This window comes from Pygocentrus nattereri, chromosome 2, assembly GCF_015220715.1.
Source record: "Pygocentrus nattereri isolate fPygNat1 chromosome 2, fPygNat1.pri, whole genome shotgun sequence".
Taxonomy (NCBI): Eukaryota; Metazoa; Chordata; class Actinopteri; order Characiformes; family Serrasalmidae; genus Pygocentrus; species Pygocentrus nattereri.
In genome coordinates, this window is record NC_051212.1 from 13,879,754 (window position 1) to 13,895,179 (window position 15,426).

The window sequence follows — 15,426 nt, forward strand, 5'->3', positions numbered from 1 at the left end:
AACTGCAACCTAGCTGGAGTATCAAGAAGTACGAGATGTTCAGCGCTCAGAGACGTGGCCAAGGTAAGGAAGGCTGAAACCCGACCACCACTGAACAGGACACATAAGCTGAAGTGTCTAGACTGGTCCAAGAAGAATCTGAAGACAGATTTTTCAAAGGTTTTATGGACTGATGAAATGAGAGTGACTCTTGACGGACCAGATGGATGGGCCCGTGGCTGGATCAGTAACGGGACAGAGCTCCACTTCGAGTCAGACCCCAGCAAGGTGGAGGTGGGGTACTGGTATGGGCTGGTATTATTAAAGATGAGGTGGTTGGACCTTTTCGGGTTGAAGATGGGCTCAAAATCAACTCCCAAGCCTACTGGCAGTTTTTAGAAGATTCTTTAAGCAGTGGTCCAGGAAGAATCTGCATCTTTCAAAAAGACGATGATTTTTATGCAGGACATGCTCCATCACATGCATCCAAGTACTCCTCTGCATGGCTCGCCAGTAAAGGCATTAAAGATGAAAAACTTATGACGTGGCCCCCTTCCTCACCTGACCTGAACCCAACTGAGAACTTGTGGGCAATTCTTAAACGGGAGATTTACAGTGAAGGAAAACAGGACACCTCTCTGAACAGGGTCTGGGAGGCTGTGGTTGCTGCTGCACAAAAAGTTGATCGTCAACAGATCAAGAAACTGACAGACTCCAGGAATGGAAGGCTTATCACTGTTATTGAAAAGAAGGGGGGCTATATGGGTCACTAATTTATTTTTTTTATTTCTTAGAAATGTTCATTGGAAAGCTTAGAGTTGTTTGTTTATAATTCTCACTTGAACAGATGAAAATAAAATGTGAGATGGGAAAATGTGTGTTTTTCATTTAGCTGCGTAATAATTCTGCACCATTATAGTTGCCCAGTAAATGTGCACATATAGAAATTCTCCTAAGAAACCCAAAACTTCACTTTCCATCCATCCATTTTCTAAGCCGCTTCTCCATCAGGGTTGCGGGGGGATGCTGGAGCCTATCCCAGCAGTCATCAGGCGGAAGGCAGGATACACCCTGGACAGGTCGCCAGTCCATCGCAGGGCAGACAGACAGACACAGACAGTCAGTCACACCTAGGGGCAATTTAGCACGTCCAATTGACCTGACTTCTTTATTTTTCTTAAACAGGTTTATTAAAATTTTGGATTAACCGAGAGCGCTGTAGTTGGTCATTAATAAAAATAATCCTCAAAAATAAGACTTGCCTAATAATTGTGCACAGTGTACACAATTTACTGTCTTGTGAATAAACTGCATGTGTAACATTTAGAAGCAGAGCATTAAAAGCAGTTCAGTGTTTCAAAGTAATAACAGCAGAAAGACTTTGTGAATCTTAATGATTGGCTTTCGTCGGTTATTTCATCATTAACAGTGATAAAGAAGTAATATTTCACCACTTAACTTTGAGGGCCACAAACATGAAGCCATGAAGAAGTGATGCTTTAGTAAAGCTGAATATATAACTGAGCCCTCTATGAGGCGGTGACTCAGCATTCAGTCTTTCTATTTAGCTCCTGACCATCATGAAGACCCTATGAACATCATGAAGACCCTATGAACATCATGACAACAGATTTTTACATATTATTAAGCTTTAAACAATATTTTCATGCTTTTTCACGATCGGCTCCTCCCAGTCCTGTCCATGTGCTCATGTTTTGGTTTAGCCCCTTGTTTTGTGACTCTGCCCCTGATTGTTTTCACCTGTCCCTCATCTTCCTGGTGTGTATTTAAGCCCTGAGTCTGCCCTTTGTTTTCGCTGGTCTTTGTATTGGTCTGTGTTTGATGTTTGCTTTGTTTCAATCTCTGTCTGTGTAGTTGGTTTGATTCTGGTGTCGGTCATGTCGGCCCCACGATCTCTCCGTATTGGCTCTCTGACCCTGGACTGTCTCCACCCTGATTTTGGATTTGCCCTTAATAAATCCCGCTTATCTCAGCACGTGCGTCCGGCTCCTCACTCCACGTTACACCCTTATTATCTTTTCATTATTTATCTGTGTCTTTCAAGGTGGATTTCACTGGACGGTGGATTTCTGAACTGGATTACTGACTGGATTACTAGCTGAAATCTCCACAGAGCCAAGATGGTCAGCATGATCTGTGAATCATGTCGCTGTTTTAACCCATTGTTGGAATATGAAGGGCAAAAAGCAGAGCAATAATATCGAGACTTTGGGTGATATTCCAGCCAAATTACGTACTGACGCTGACGTCACCGCTCGATGACGTCACGCTAGTTGGTTTGAGCTGCGTCTGCTGAATGGTCTGATATGTGTTTCGTGTCTGTAGCTTCATCTGTTTAAAGTTAAGCGGTGCAACTCCAATCGATTTAAAATAAAATCTAGATTATAAATTCTAAGATGAAGCCGTTTCTTCTGACTGTGTTTTCAGAGATTCTGAGGCTTTTAGCGTTTGTGAAAAAGTTATTTTAGCTGGACCTCAGCTGCTCCATCAGCTCCACTACAGTCATTCCAAAAGCAGAGGTGACCGTGTTTGGGCAGTGAGGTTTTGTCAACAGTGAGTTCACAAAAGTAAATAGAGGGTGAATAAAATACTTTTGATGTCTGAAAAAACGCGTTTGGTGTGGAAGATGCTGTCAGTTATACACAAACAATTTACTGTCTAGTGAATAAACTGCATGTGTAACATTTAGAAGCAGAGCATTAAAAGCAGTTCAGTGTTTCAAAGTAATAACAGCAGAAAGACTTTGTGACTGAGACGTTACTCACCTGATACAGTCAGTGTAACAGCATCACTGGTCTCTGAGTAACGCGGCTGTGTTGACTGTCTTCCTTTACAGGTATAAACTCCTCTATGAGACGCAGCAACTTTAGAAATGGTGTATTCCTTCCCCCGTCCAGCTTCACTGAGAGGTTTACTATCCTTAAACCAGTCATACTGCCAATGACGTCCACTTCCTATATGACATGTGAGAGTGACTGTCTCTCCGATGAACACAGGATCAGCTGGGTGTATTGTCACTGTAGCTTTTGGTCTCGCTGTAAAAACAGGACGAATAATTTAGAAACTTTTGGAACTTAAATATGAAATCAGAAGATGAGAGTTTTGAAAATAGTTATTGAATAATGGGATAAGTGAACATGAAATTACAGGAAATGCCTCCTGTATTTATTCTAAAGTCAAATTTGTGGCAAGAAAACAGACGAACCTGTAACTGTGATCACGACTGGAGCACTGCGATGTGTGTTGTAGACGTTGTAGTAGACATAGCGGTTGTTACTGTTGTCGTAGTCGTAGCCGTCATAGTGTTGGTAACTGCCATCGTAGAAGTAGTTTTTCCTGCGTGCTTCACATTTAAACTCTGTTCTTCCTTTGTCAGACACTGTTACTCTGACTGTGTTGGTCTCTTTATCTACAGGACTCTGAGGCTGTAATGGCTGAGAGTCTTTGTACCAGAGAAACTCCCATCCAGTAGACTCCACCTCACAGGTCAGAGTAACTGTGTCTCCAGTGTAGACAGAGCTCTGAGGATCCGCCCTCACAGTCGGTGTGGGTTTTCCTGTTGGTATGAAATGATGAATCAGAGCTGCTTTTCATTTTACAACACAAGCAGTAGTTCAATCGTCTTATACACTGTATTTTATTAATGGGTCTTTAAATCTGCTGTCATTGTTTCTGAATGGGCTGCACCAACAAAGGTTAAACTTTAGCTCCTCACTGAACAGGAGTGTGAAGTTATATATACAGCATTACTAAAGCATTACTTCTTTATGGGCTCCTGATGTTTGTAGCCTTCAAAGTAAAGTGGTGAATTATTTCTTTCCTTCTTTTTCACTGTTTGGTTACTGATGAAATAATTAGTGAACACCGTTAAATAATGTTTTTATTTAGAAAAGTATCTTTACGTGTAACACATGAATGAATCTACATTCATAGACTGTAATGAGGTGTTAAAGGCAGATCCACAGTGAGGGCAAACAGTACCTTCCCTAAAAAATCTCCATTCTTTACTTCAGAACTGAGTAGAAGTGCTAAAGCACACTCCTTGTAAGTGCAGCTTATGTGTACTCTAGCGTCTTTGTGTGTGGCTAACATGTTTCCTCACAGCTGGTGTGCTAGCTCACTGTTAGCGGGTTAGCTTGTGGCTACTATGTAAGCTCAAGGCTAGCAGGCTGTGAGTAATTTAGATTAGTTTGGATAGTTTCCAATTACAGTTTGTTTCAAATTGTTTAGTGTTAAATAAAACACTAATAAACTGATAATGATAAAGTAATTATGGCTCCTGGTTTCTTTATGACGAATGAATGTTAAATGTTATATAATTGTGTAAACGCCTTTATGATGATCTCATGATATTCGTATACAGTCCTCTCACAAGTTTTAACTACCAAAGTCCCATATTTGATCAGGTGGGATCATCATGTGTTTCTGTTTCTTCAGGACAGGTTGTCCTTCTCTGTCAGTCAGTGAAACTAGAAGAAAACTGTTTAAATATCTGGTGCTGTATCTGTGAAGCTAAGACAATAAAAAGCTGAGAAAATACATTTTATATTTTTATTTGTTTGATTTTGATTTTGTCACATTATAAAGCTTTAGCTCAGTGTTTATTTGCTGCTAGGAAAGTGGCCTGAATGGATCAAGTAAAACCATTTTAAAGTCTCACATGTTGTTCTAATAAACTGAACATCAGGCACATTTTAAGGCGCTGCTTATTTCTATTGTATCAGGAATGTCTGTGTTCTATGTCGCATATTTGCAACTGTGCTGTTGTGTTTACTGAGCTGTATGTGCAGCTAAAACATTTTACTATTAGTGTTGTGTGTTTATTTCTTTTGAAACATTGACAGAGGACTGTAAAGACAATTAGATGGATTAAAAAAAAATCTTAATGAATGGTTTTCATCCGTTATTTAATCATTAACAGTGATAAAGAAGTAATATTTCACCACTTTACTTTAAGGGACACAAACATGAACCCATGAAGAAGTGATGCTTTAGTAAAGCTGAATATAAAACTGAGCCCTCTATGAGGCGGTGACTCAGCATTCAGTCTTTCTATTTAGCTCCTGACCATCATGAAGAGCCTATGAACTTCATGAAGACCCTATGAACATCATGAAGACCCTATGAACATCATGACAACTGATTTTTACATATTATTAGGCTTTAAACAATATTTTCACGCTTTTTCACGATCGGCTCCTCCCAGTCCTGTCCATGTGTTCATGTTTTGGTTTAGCCCCTTGTTTGGTGACTCTGCCCCTGATTGTTTTCACCTGTCCCTCATCTTCCTGGTGTGTATTTAAGCCCTGAGTCTGCCCTTTGTTTTCGCTGGTCTTTGTATTGGTCTGTGTTTGATGTTTGCTTTGTTTCAATCTCTGTCTGTGTAGTTGGTTTGATTCTGGTGTCGGTCATGTCGGCCCCACGATCTCTCCGTATTGGCTCTCTGACCCTGGACTGTCTCCACCCTGATTTTGGATTTGCCCTTAATAAATCACGCTTATCTCAGCACATGCGTCCGGCTCCTCGCTCCACGTTACACCCTTATTATCTTTTCATTATTTATCTGTGTCTTTCAAGGTGGATCTCACTGGACGGTGGATTTCTGAACTGGATTACTGACTGGATTACTAGCTGAAATCTCTACAGAGCCATGATGGTCAGCATCATCTGTGAATCATGTCACTGTTTTAGCCCATTGTTGGAATATGAAGGGCAAAAAGCAGAGCAATAATATCGAGACTTTGGGTGATATTCCAGCCAAATTACGTACTGATGCTGACGTCACCGCTCGATGACGTCACGCTACTTGGTTTGAGCTGCGTCTGCTGACTGGTCTGATATGTGTTTCGTGTCTGTAGCTTCATCTATGTTTAAAGTTAAGCGGTGCATCTCCAATCGATTTAAAATAAAATGTAGATTATAAATTCTAAGATGAAGCCGTTTCTTCTGATTGTATGTTTTCAGAGATTCTGAGGCTTTTAGCGTTTGTGAAAAAGTTATTTTAGCTGGACCTCAGCTGCTCCATCAGCTCCACTACAGTCATTCCAAAAGCAGAGGTGACCGTGTTTGGTCAGTGAGGTTTTGTCCACAGTGAGTTCACAAAAGCAAATAGAGGGTGAATAAAATACTTTTGATGTCTGAAAAAACGCGTTTGGTGTGGAAGATTCTGTCAGTTATACACAAACAATTTACTGTCTAGTGAATAAACTGCATGTGTAACATTTAGAAGCAGAGCATTAAAAGCAGTTCAGTGTTTCAAAGTAATAACAGCAGAAAGACTTTGTGACTGAGACGTTACTCACCTGATACAGTCAGTGTAACAGCATCACTGGTCTCTGAGTAACGCGGCTGTGTTGACTGTCTTCCTTTACAGGTATAAACTCCTCTATGAGACGCAGCAACATTAGAAATGGTGTATTCCTTCCTCCACTGAGCTTCATGGAGAGGGTTACTATCCTTAAACCACTCATAATACCAGCCATTTCCACTTCCTATATGACATGTGAGAGTGACTCTCTCTCCGATGAACACAGGATCAGCTTGGTGTATTGTCACTGTAGCTTTTGGTCTCGCTGTAAAAACAGGACGAATAATTTAGAAACTTTTGAGACTAAAATATTCAATTTTCAAATATTATATTCAAATATATTACAAATATATTCAAATAATCGGACAATGCACGTGAGTTTGGAAAAATGACTGAATAATGGGATAACTGATCATAAGTGATATGAGAAATGCCTCCTCTATTTATTCTAAAGTCAAATTTGTTGCAAGAAAACAGACGAACCTGTAACTGTGATCACGCCTGCAGCACTGGTCTGTGTTGTGTAGGCTCCTCTGCGGGCTGCACATCTAAACTCTGCTGTTCCTGCATGAGACACTGTTACACTCAGTGTCTTGGTGCCTTTATCTACAGGACTCTGAGGCTGAGGGTCTTTATACCAGAGAAATTCCCATCCAGTAGACTCCACCTCACAGGTCAGAGTAACTGTGTCTCCAGTGTAGACAGAGCTCTGAGGATCCACCCTCACAGTCGGTGTGGGTTTTCCTGTTGGTATGAAATGATGAATCAGAGCCACTTTTCATTTTACAACACAAGCAGTAGTTCAATCGTCTTATACACTGTATTTTATTAATGAGTCTTTAAATCTGCTGTCATTGTTTCTGAATGGGCTGCACCAACAAAGGTTAAACTTTAGCTTGGATTAAATGAAGGTTTATCAGTAACACTTTACAATAAGGATACATGACAACATTAATTCATAGCATTACTGAATTTGATGCCAACATGTTCTAAAAAAGGGACGGGGGCATGTTTACCACTGGGTATCCTCTCTTCTTTTAACAATGCTCTGTAAGCGTTTGGGAACCAAGGAGACCACTTGCTGTAGTTTTTAAAGTGAAATGTTTCCCATTCTTGTTTGGTATAGGATTTCAGCTGCTCATCAATTCAGGGTCTCCTGTGTTGTATATTTCATTTTATAATGTGCCAAATGTTTTAGTGACTGTTCTGGACAGCAGGCAGGTCAGTTTAGCACCTGGACTCTTAATACTGAGCAATGCTGTTGTAATATGTGCAGAATGTGGTTTGACATTGTCTTGCTGAAATAAACAAGGCTTCTCTGAAAACAACAGAAATATGCCCAAACATGTATATATTGTTCAGCATTAACGGTGCCTTCATAGATGTGCACGTCAACCCATGCAGTGATTTCTACTACAGAATCATGTCTGTTTTAAATGCAGTGCCACCTGATGTGCCCAAAGTTCACGGCCAGCAAATACTGTATTTTGGCCTTGTCCTTGCATACAGAGATTTCACCATATACTCTGAGTTGTCTAATGATATTCTGTATGTATCCTAAGTCGGTGGGCCAGCCCCTCTCCGCCATCTGTTGAGCAATGGCTTTCCCAGGCTGCAGCTCTGCTTCCTCTGGAGAAACTGACCTATGATCTACGTCACCAAACGGATAAATTCTGGAAACTCTGGACCCCACTGTGGACTTACGTAGAAAATTTAAAATACTTTTTTAAAATCCTGTGTATGTTGGCCTGATGTGTGAGATTTAAACGTGTGATTGTTAATACTGTACAGGGTGCAATAAAATAAATAAATAAAGCTTCCCAAATGAGTTTCCTTTACTGTATTACATCTGTAGGTCTCTGTTCATAAACATAAACTAGCAAAAACAAATTTACTATAAAGGGAAAGTGTTTGTATGAATTCAGAAAAAAGATGCGTCAGTCAATGAAAGACACTGTGTAACAATGGAATCCATGGCCGCTTTTCATTTTACAACACAAGCAGTAGTTCAATCGTCTTATACACTGCATTTTATTAATGAGTCTTTAAATCTGCTGTCATTGTTTCTGAATGGGCTGCACCAACAAAGGTTAAACTTTAGCTCCTCACTGAACAGGAGTGTGAAGTTATATATACAGCATTACTAAAGCATTACTTCTTTATGGGCTCCTGAGGTTTGTAGCCTTCAAAGTAAAGTGGTGAATTATTTCTTTCCTTCTTTTTCACTGTTTGGTTACTGATGAAATAATTAGTGAACACCATTAAATAATGTTTTTATTTAGAAAAGTATCTTTACGTGTAGCACATGAATGAATCTACATTCATAGACTGTAATGAGGTGTTAAAGGCAGATCCACAGTGAGGGCAAACAGTACCTTCCCTAAAAAATCTCCATTCTTTACTTCAGAACTGAGTAGAAGTGCTAAAGCACACTCCTGGTAAGTGCAGTTATGTGTACTCTAGCGTCTTTGTGTGTGGCTAACATGTTTCCTCACAGCTGGTGTGCTAGCTCACTGTTAGCGGATTAGCTTGTGGCTACTGTGTAAGCTCAAGGCTAGCAGGCTGTGAGTAATTCAGATTAGTTTGGATAGTTTCCAATTACAGTTTGTTTCAAATTGTTTAGTGTTAAATAAAACACTAATAAACTGATAATGATAAAGTAATTATGGCTCCTGGTTTCTTCATGACGACTGAATGTTAAATGTTCTTTAATTGTGTAAACGCCTTTATGATGATCTCATGATATTCGTATACAGTCCTCTCACAAGTTTTAACTACCAAAGACCCATATTTGATCAGGTGGAATCATCATGTGTTTCTGTTTCTTCAGGACAGGTTGTCCTTCTCTGTCAGTCAGTGAAACTAGAAGAAAACTGTTTAAATATCTGGTGCTGTGTCTGTGAAGCTAAGACAATAAAAAGCTGAGAAAATACATTTTCTATTTTTATTTGTTTGATTTTGATTTTGTCACATTATAAAGCTTTAGCTCAGTGTTTATTTGCTGCTAGGAAAGTGGCCTGAATGGATCAAGTAAAACCATTTTAAAGTCTCACATGTTGTTCTAATAAACTGAACATCAGGCACATTTTAAGGCGCTGCTTATTTCTATTGTATCAGGAATGTCTGTGTTCTATGTCGCATATTTGCAACTGTGCTGTTGTGTTTACTGAGCTGTATGTGCAGCTAAAACATTTTACTATTAGTGTTGTGTGTATTTATTTCTTTTGAAACATTGACAGAGGACTGTAAAGACAATAAAAAAAATCTTAATGGCTTTCGTCCGTTATTTCATCATTAACAGTGATAAAGAAGTAATATTTCACCACTTTACTTTAAGGGCCACAAACATGAACCCATGAAGAAGTGATGCTTTAGTAAAGCTGAATATATAACTGAGCCCTCTATGAGGCGGTGACTCAGCATTCAGTCTTTCTATTTAGCTCCTGACCATCATGAAGACCCTATGAACATCATGAAAACAGATTTTTACATATTATTAAGCTTTAAACAATATTTTCACGCTTTTTCATGATCGGCTCCTCCCAGTCCTGTCCATGTGCTCATGTTTTGGTTTAGCCCCTTGTTTTTGTGACTCTGCCCCTGATTGTTTTCACCTGTCCCTGGTCTTCCTGGTGTGTATTTAAGCCCTGAGTCTGCCCTTTGTTTTCGCTGGTCTTTGTATTGGTCTGTGTTTGATGTTTGCTTTGTTTCAATCTCTGTCTGTGTAGTTGGTTTGATTCTGGTGTCGGTCATGTCGGCCCCACGATCTCTCCGTATTGGCTCTCTGACCCTGGACTGTCTCCACCCTGATTTTGGATTTGCCCTTAATAAATCCTGCTTATCTCAGCACGTGCATCCGCCTCCTCGCTCCACGTTACACCCTTATTATCTTTTCATTATTTATCTGTGTTTTTCAAGGTGGATCTCACTGGACGGTGGATTTCTGAACTGGATTACTGACTGGATTACTAGCTGAAATCTCCACAGAGCCATGATGGTCAGCATGATCTGTGAATCATGTCGCTGTTTTAACCCATTGTTGGAATATGAAGGGCAAAAAGCAGAGCAATAATATCGAGACTTTGGGTGATATTCCAGCCAAATTACGTACTGATGCTGACGTCACCGCTCGATGACGTCACGCTAGTTGGTTTGAGCTGCGTCTGCTGAATGGTCTGATATGTGTTTCGTGTCTGTAGCTTCATCTGTTTAAAGTTAAGCGGTGCAACTCCAATCGATTTAAAATAAAATCTAGATTATAAATTATAAGATGAAGCCATTTCTTCTGACTGTATGTTTTCAGAGACTCTGGGGCTTTTAGCGTTTGTGAAAAACTTATTTTAGCTGGACCTCAGCTGCTCCATCAGCTCCACTACAGTCATTCCAAAAGCAGAGGTGACCGTGTTTGGCCTGTGAGGTTTTGTCCACAGTGAGTTCACAAAAGTAAATAGAGGGTGAATAAAATACTTTTGATGTCTGAAAAAACTCGTTTGGTGTGAAAGATGCTGTCAGTTATACACAAACAATTTACTGAATCTGAAACTGCAGGTGTAACATTTAGAAGCAGAGCATTAAAAGCAGTTCAGTGTTTCAAAGTAATAACAGCAGAAAGACTTTGTGACTGAGACGTTACTCACCTGATACAGTCAGTGTAACAGCATCACTGGTCTCTGAGTAACGCGGCTGTGTTGACTGTCTTCCGTTACAGGTATAAACTCCTCTATGAGACGCAGCAACATTATAAATGGTGTATTCCTTCCTCTGTTGAGCTTCACTGAGAGGTTTACTATCCTTAACCCAGTCATACTGCCAATGATGTCGACTTCCTATATCACACGTGAGAGTGACTGTCTCTCCGATGAACACAGGATCAGCTGGGTGTATTGTCACGGTAGCTTTTGGTCTCGCTGTAAAAACAGGACGAATGATTTAGAAACTTTTGAGACTAAAATATTCAATTTTCAAATATTATATTCAAATAATCGGACGATGCATGTGAGTTTGGAATAATGACTGAATAATGGGATAACTGATCATAAATGATATGAGAAATGCCTCCTCTATTTATTCTAATGTCAAATTTGTTGCAAGAAAACAGACGAACCTGTAACTGTGATCACGGCTGGAGCACTGGTCTGTGTTGTGTAGGCTCCTCTGCGTGCTGCACATTTGAACTCTGCTTTTCCTGCATGAGACACTGTTACACTCAGTGTATTGGTGCCTTTATCTACAGGACTCTGAGGCTGTAATGGCTGAAAGGCTTTGTACCAGAGAAACTCCCATCCAGTAGACTTCACCTCACAGGTCAGAGTAACTGTGTCTCCAGTGTAGACAGAGCGCTGAGGATCCACCTTCACAGTCGGTGTGGGTTTTCCTGTTGGTATGAAATGATGAATCAGAGCCGCTTTTCATTTTACAACACAAGCAGTAGTTCAATCATCTTATACACTGTATTTTATTAATGAGTCTTTAAATCTGCTGTGATTGTTTCTGAATGGGCTGCACCAACAAAGGTTAAACTTTAGCTTGGATTAAATGAAGGTTTATCAATAACACTTTACAATAAGGATACATGACAACATTAATTCATAGCATTACTGAATTTGATGCCAACATGTTCTAAAAAAGGGACGGGGGCATGTTTACCACTGGGTATCCTCTCCTCTTTTAACAATGCTCTGTAAGCGTTTGGGAACCAAGGAGACCACTTGCTGTAGTTTTTAAAGTGAAATGTTTCCCATTCTTGTTTGGTATAGGATTTCAGCTGCTCATCAATTCAGGGTCTCCTGTGTTGTATATTTCATTTTATAATGTGCCAAATGTTTTAGTGACTGTTCTGGACAGCAGGCAGGTCAGTTTAGCACCTGGACTCTTATTACTGAGCAATGCTGTTGTAATATGTGCAGATTGTGGTTTGACATTGTCTTGCTGAAATAAACAAGGCTTCTCTGAAAACAACAGAAATATGCCAAAACATGTATGTATTGTTCAGCATTAACGGTGCCTTCATAGATGTGCACGTCACCCAGGTCATGTGTGCTAATGCACCCCTATACCATTAGGAATACTGGCTTTTGAACTGTGCATTGATAAGCTGAGTGGTCTATAGTCCAGAGGACACAGTGTCCATGATTTCCAAACAGAATCTTAAATGTAGATTTGTCTGACCACTTTCCCACTTCCTCTCAGTCCATTCTAAATGAGCTCAGGCCCAGAGAAGGTGGCAGCATTTCTGGATCCTGTTCATGTACAGTTTCTTCTTTGCGTTTAACTTGCATTTGCGGATGCAGTGATGAACTGTGTTCACAGACAGTAAACGGCAGAAGTTTTTCTAAGCCCATGCAGTGATTTCTACTACAGAATCATGTCTGTTTTAAATGCAGTGCCACCTGATGGCCCGAAGTTCACGGCCAGCAAATACTGTATTTTGGCCTTGTCCCTTGCATACAGAGATTTCTGCATATTCTCTGAGATGTTTAATGATATTCTGTACCATAGATGATGAAAAACAGAAGTTCTATGCTATTTTATTTTGAAAAATGTTATTCTTGAATTGTTCCACTATTTGATTGTGCAGTCTTTCACAGAGTGGTGTACCCCTCCTAATCTTTCCCTCTGAAAGACTCGGCCTCCCTGAGATGCTTTTTTAATACCCGATTATGTTACTGACCTGTTGTCAATAAACCACCAGGTGTTTTTTTTTTTTTTTAGTTGTGATGTGAGACTGATAAGATTTACTTAGCTAATGTTAGCATGCTAGCTACAATGTTTGTTTATACTGTTTCTGGTAGCTGTAGCTCTTTATCGGATATGTAACAAAATTTAAGATATTAGGTCATTTTAAAGTAAACCTTAACAGTATCTGTATAGTATTTGTAAATAATGTGGCTAAAGTTACACAGCTAACATACACTGTATTGCCAAAAGTATTCACTCTCCCATCCAAATCATTGAATTCAGGTGTTCCAAACACTTCCATGGCCACAGGTGTATAAAACCATGCACCTAGGCCTGCAGACTGCTTCTACAAGCATTAGTGAAAGAATGTGTCGCTCTCAGGAGCTCAGTGAATTCCAGCATGGTACCGTGATCTGACGCCACCTGTGCTACAAGTCCAGTTGTGAAGTTTCCTCACTACTAAATATTCCACAGTCAACTGTCAGTGGTATTATAACACAGTGGAAGCGATTAGAAACAATAGCAGCTCAGCCACGAAGTGGTGGGCCATGTAAAATGACAGCGTGGGGTCAGCAGATGCTGAGGTGTATAGTGCGCAGAGGTCGGCAACTTTCTGCAGAGTTAATTGCTACAGTCCTCCAAACTTCATGTGGCCTTCAGCTTAGCTCAAGAACAGAGTAGAGAGCTTCATGGAATGTGTTTCCATGGTCTGCTAAGATGCTAAGAAATATCTTAATATCCCTCATTGTCTTTCATTATTGTCCCCCCTGGCCCATAACCCAGATTTCTCTTTTCAGCTGAATAGCTCTGGACTCTCAGTTTGGTTTGACAGAGGGATTAAAAACATTTCCCACCATTTTTCTGGAAGTTTGCTCAAATCGTTTATACAACTTCAAGAAGAGTACGAGTTACCTAGGTCAGACTTTTAAAATATCTCCAGGTTCGTCACCTGATCATCTCAACTATTAAGGATGGGAGATTCAGAAAGGAATTAACCGACCTTGAAGAGTTGCTAGTTAAGAAAAGCCAGGCTAGAGGGGTGATTTCACCAATTTATGGCATTTTGCTAAAACATGTTAAACCATCATCAGACAGTCTGAGAGGAGGCTGGGAGAGGGACTTGGGCCAACCAATCACAGAAGAGGACTGGTGCAGTGTTTGTAAAGACTTGTTTACCAAATGTTCCTCATCTGGTGTTCATGAGCTTAATGTTAAATTCGTGAATGGGATATATTTTACACCTGTTTGCTTACAGAAGATGTTTCCAGATAGATCTAATTTGTGTTTTAAATGTAAAACTGAAAGAGGAACATTTTTCCATGCTTTCTGGCAGTGTAAAAGAATTGGCACTTTCTGGGACAGAGTACATATTAGGGTAGAAGAAATCTTCCAAACACCATTTCAGAAGAGTCTCCTGCCCTGTAGCTTTTGGGAACAGGAGTGGAACGTATTTTTGATACTGATAGCAAATTTTTACTTCTAATGTTTTCATTTCTGGCAAAAAAATGTATCCTAACTCGGTGGGCCAGCCCCTCTCCGCCATCTGTTGAGCAATGGCTTTCCCAGGCTGCAGCTCTGCTTCCTCTGGAGAAACTGACCTATGATCTACGTCACCAAACGGATAAATTCTGGAAACTCTGGACCCCACTGTGGACTTACGTAGGAAATTTAAAATACTTTTTTAAAATCCTGAGTATGTTGGCCTGATGTGTGAGATTTAAATGTATGGTTGTTAATACTGTACAGGGTGCAACCAATAAATAAATAAATAAATAAATAAATAAGCTTCCCAAATGAGTTTCCTTTACTATATTACATCTGTAGGTCTCTGTTCATAAACATAAACTAGCAAAAACAAATTTACTATAAAGGGAAAGTGTTTGTATGAATTCAGAAAAAAGACGCGTCAGTCAATGAAAGACACTGTGTAACAATGGAATCCATGGGAGAGATGTAAGGTACAAACCATGAATGACCAAAAAACAACAACAACAACAAAGGCTTGTCCAGCATTTGCCAAAAATATCTAGATGACATATGTGTACATATTTCTATATTGTGGTCTATTTACACAAAGTTGGGTTAGTTCATCATTTATGTTGAACAGACTCTCCCAATATTTTACTCTGCTGCACTGACGTTGAACCGCATGCTGCACTGGGTCGGTATGTCCAGCAGCTCAAATCAAGCTCAGTAACAAAGTTCTAACTGTTAGTAGCACAAATAATGTGCTAATGTCTTTCTAGGATAAGCTGAAAAAGACCGTTTTCTTAAATGACTGTTAATTTATCCTGAGTAATTTTACTGTCTGAATGAAAATCTACAGCACACTGAGATCCACTGCAATGGACCATTAGGCTCCTACTGGTTCTTTAATGTCTATTTGAGAACTGAGTTTTAATCTGTAATTTGTGTTTCATCAAAATACACTAAGGTTAAAC

The 15,426-nt window shown here is 39.8% G+C and overlaps 2 protein-coding genes across 5 annotated transcripts in view; one reads left to right on the forward strand and one right to left on the reverse strand.

The window, feature by feature from the left end:
• LOC119266023 overlaps positions 1 to 11,783 on the forward strand; it is a 67,434-nt gene extending 55,651 nt beyond the window's left edge. Inside the window, exon 2 of the mRNA XM_037547502.1 lies at positions 11,541 to 11,783. The gene's annotated coding sequence lies outside the window, so the exon portion shown is untranslated. The remainder of the gene's footprint in view (positions 1 to 11,540) is intronic.
• LOC108416657 (Fc receptor-like protein 5) overlaps positions 1 to 15,426 on the reverse strand; it is a 110,864-nt gene that overhangs the window by 69,765 nt on the left and 25,673 nt on the right. The window lies entirely within an intron of this gene.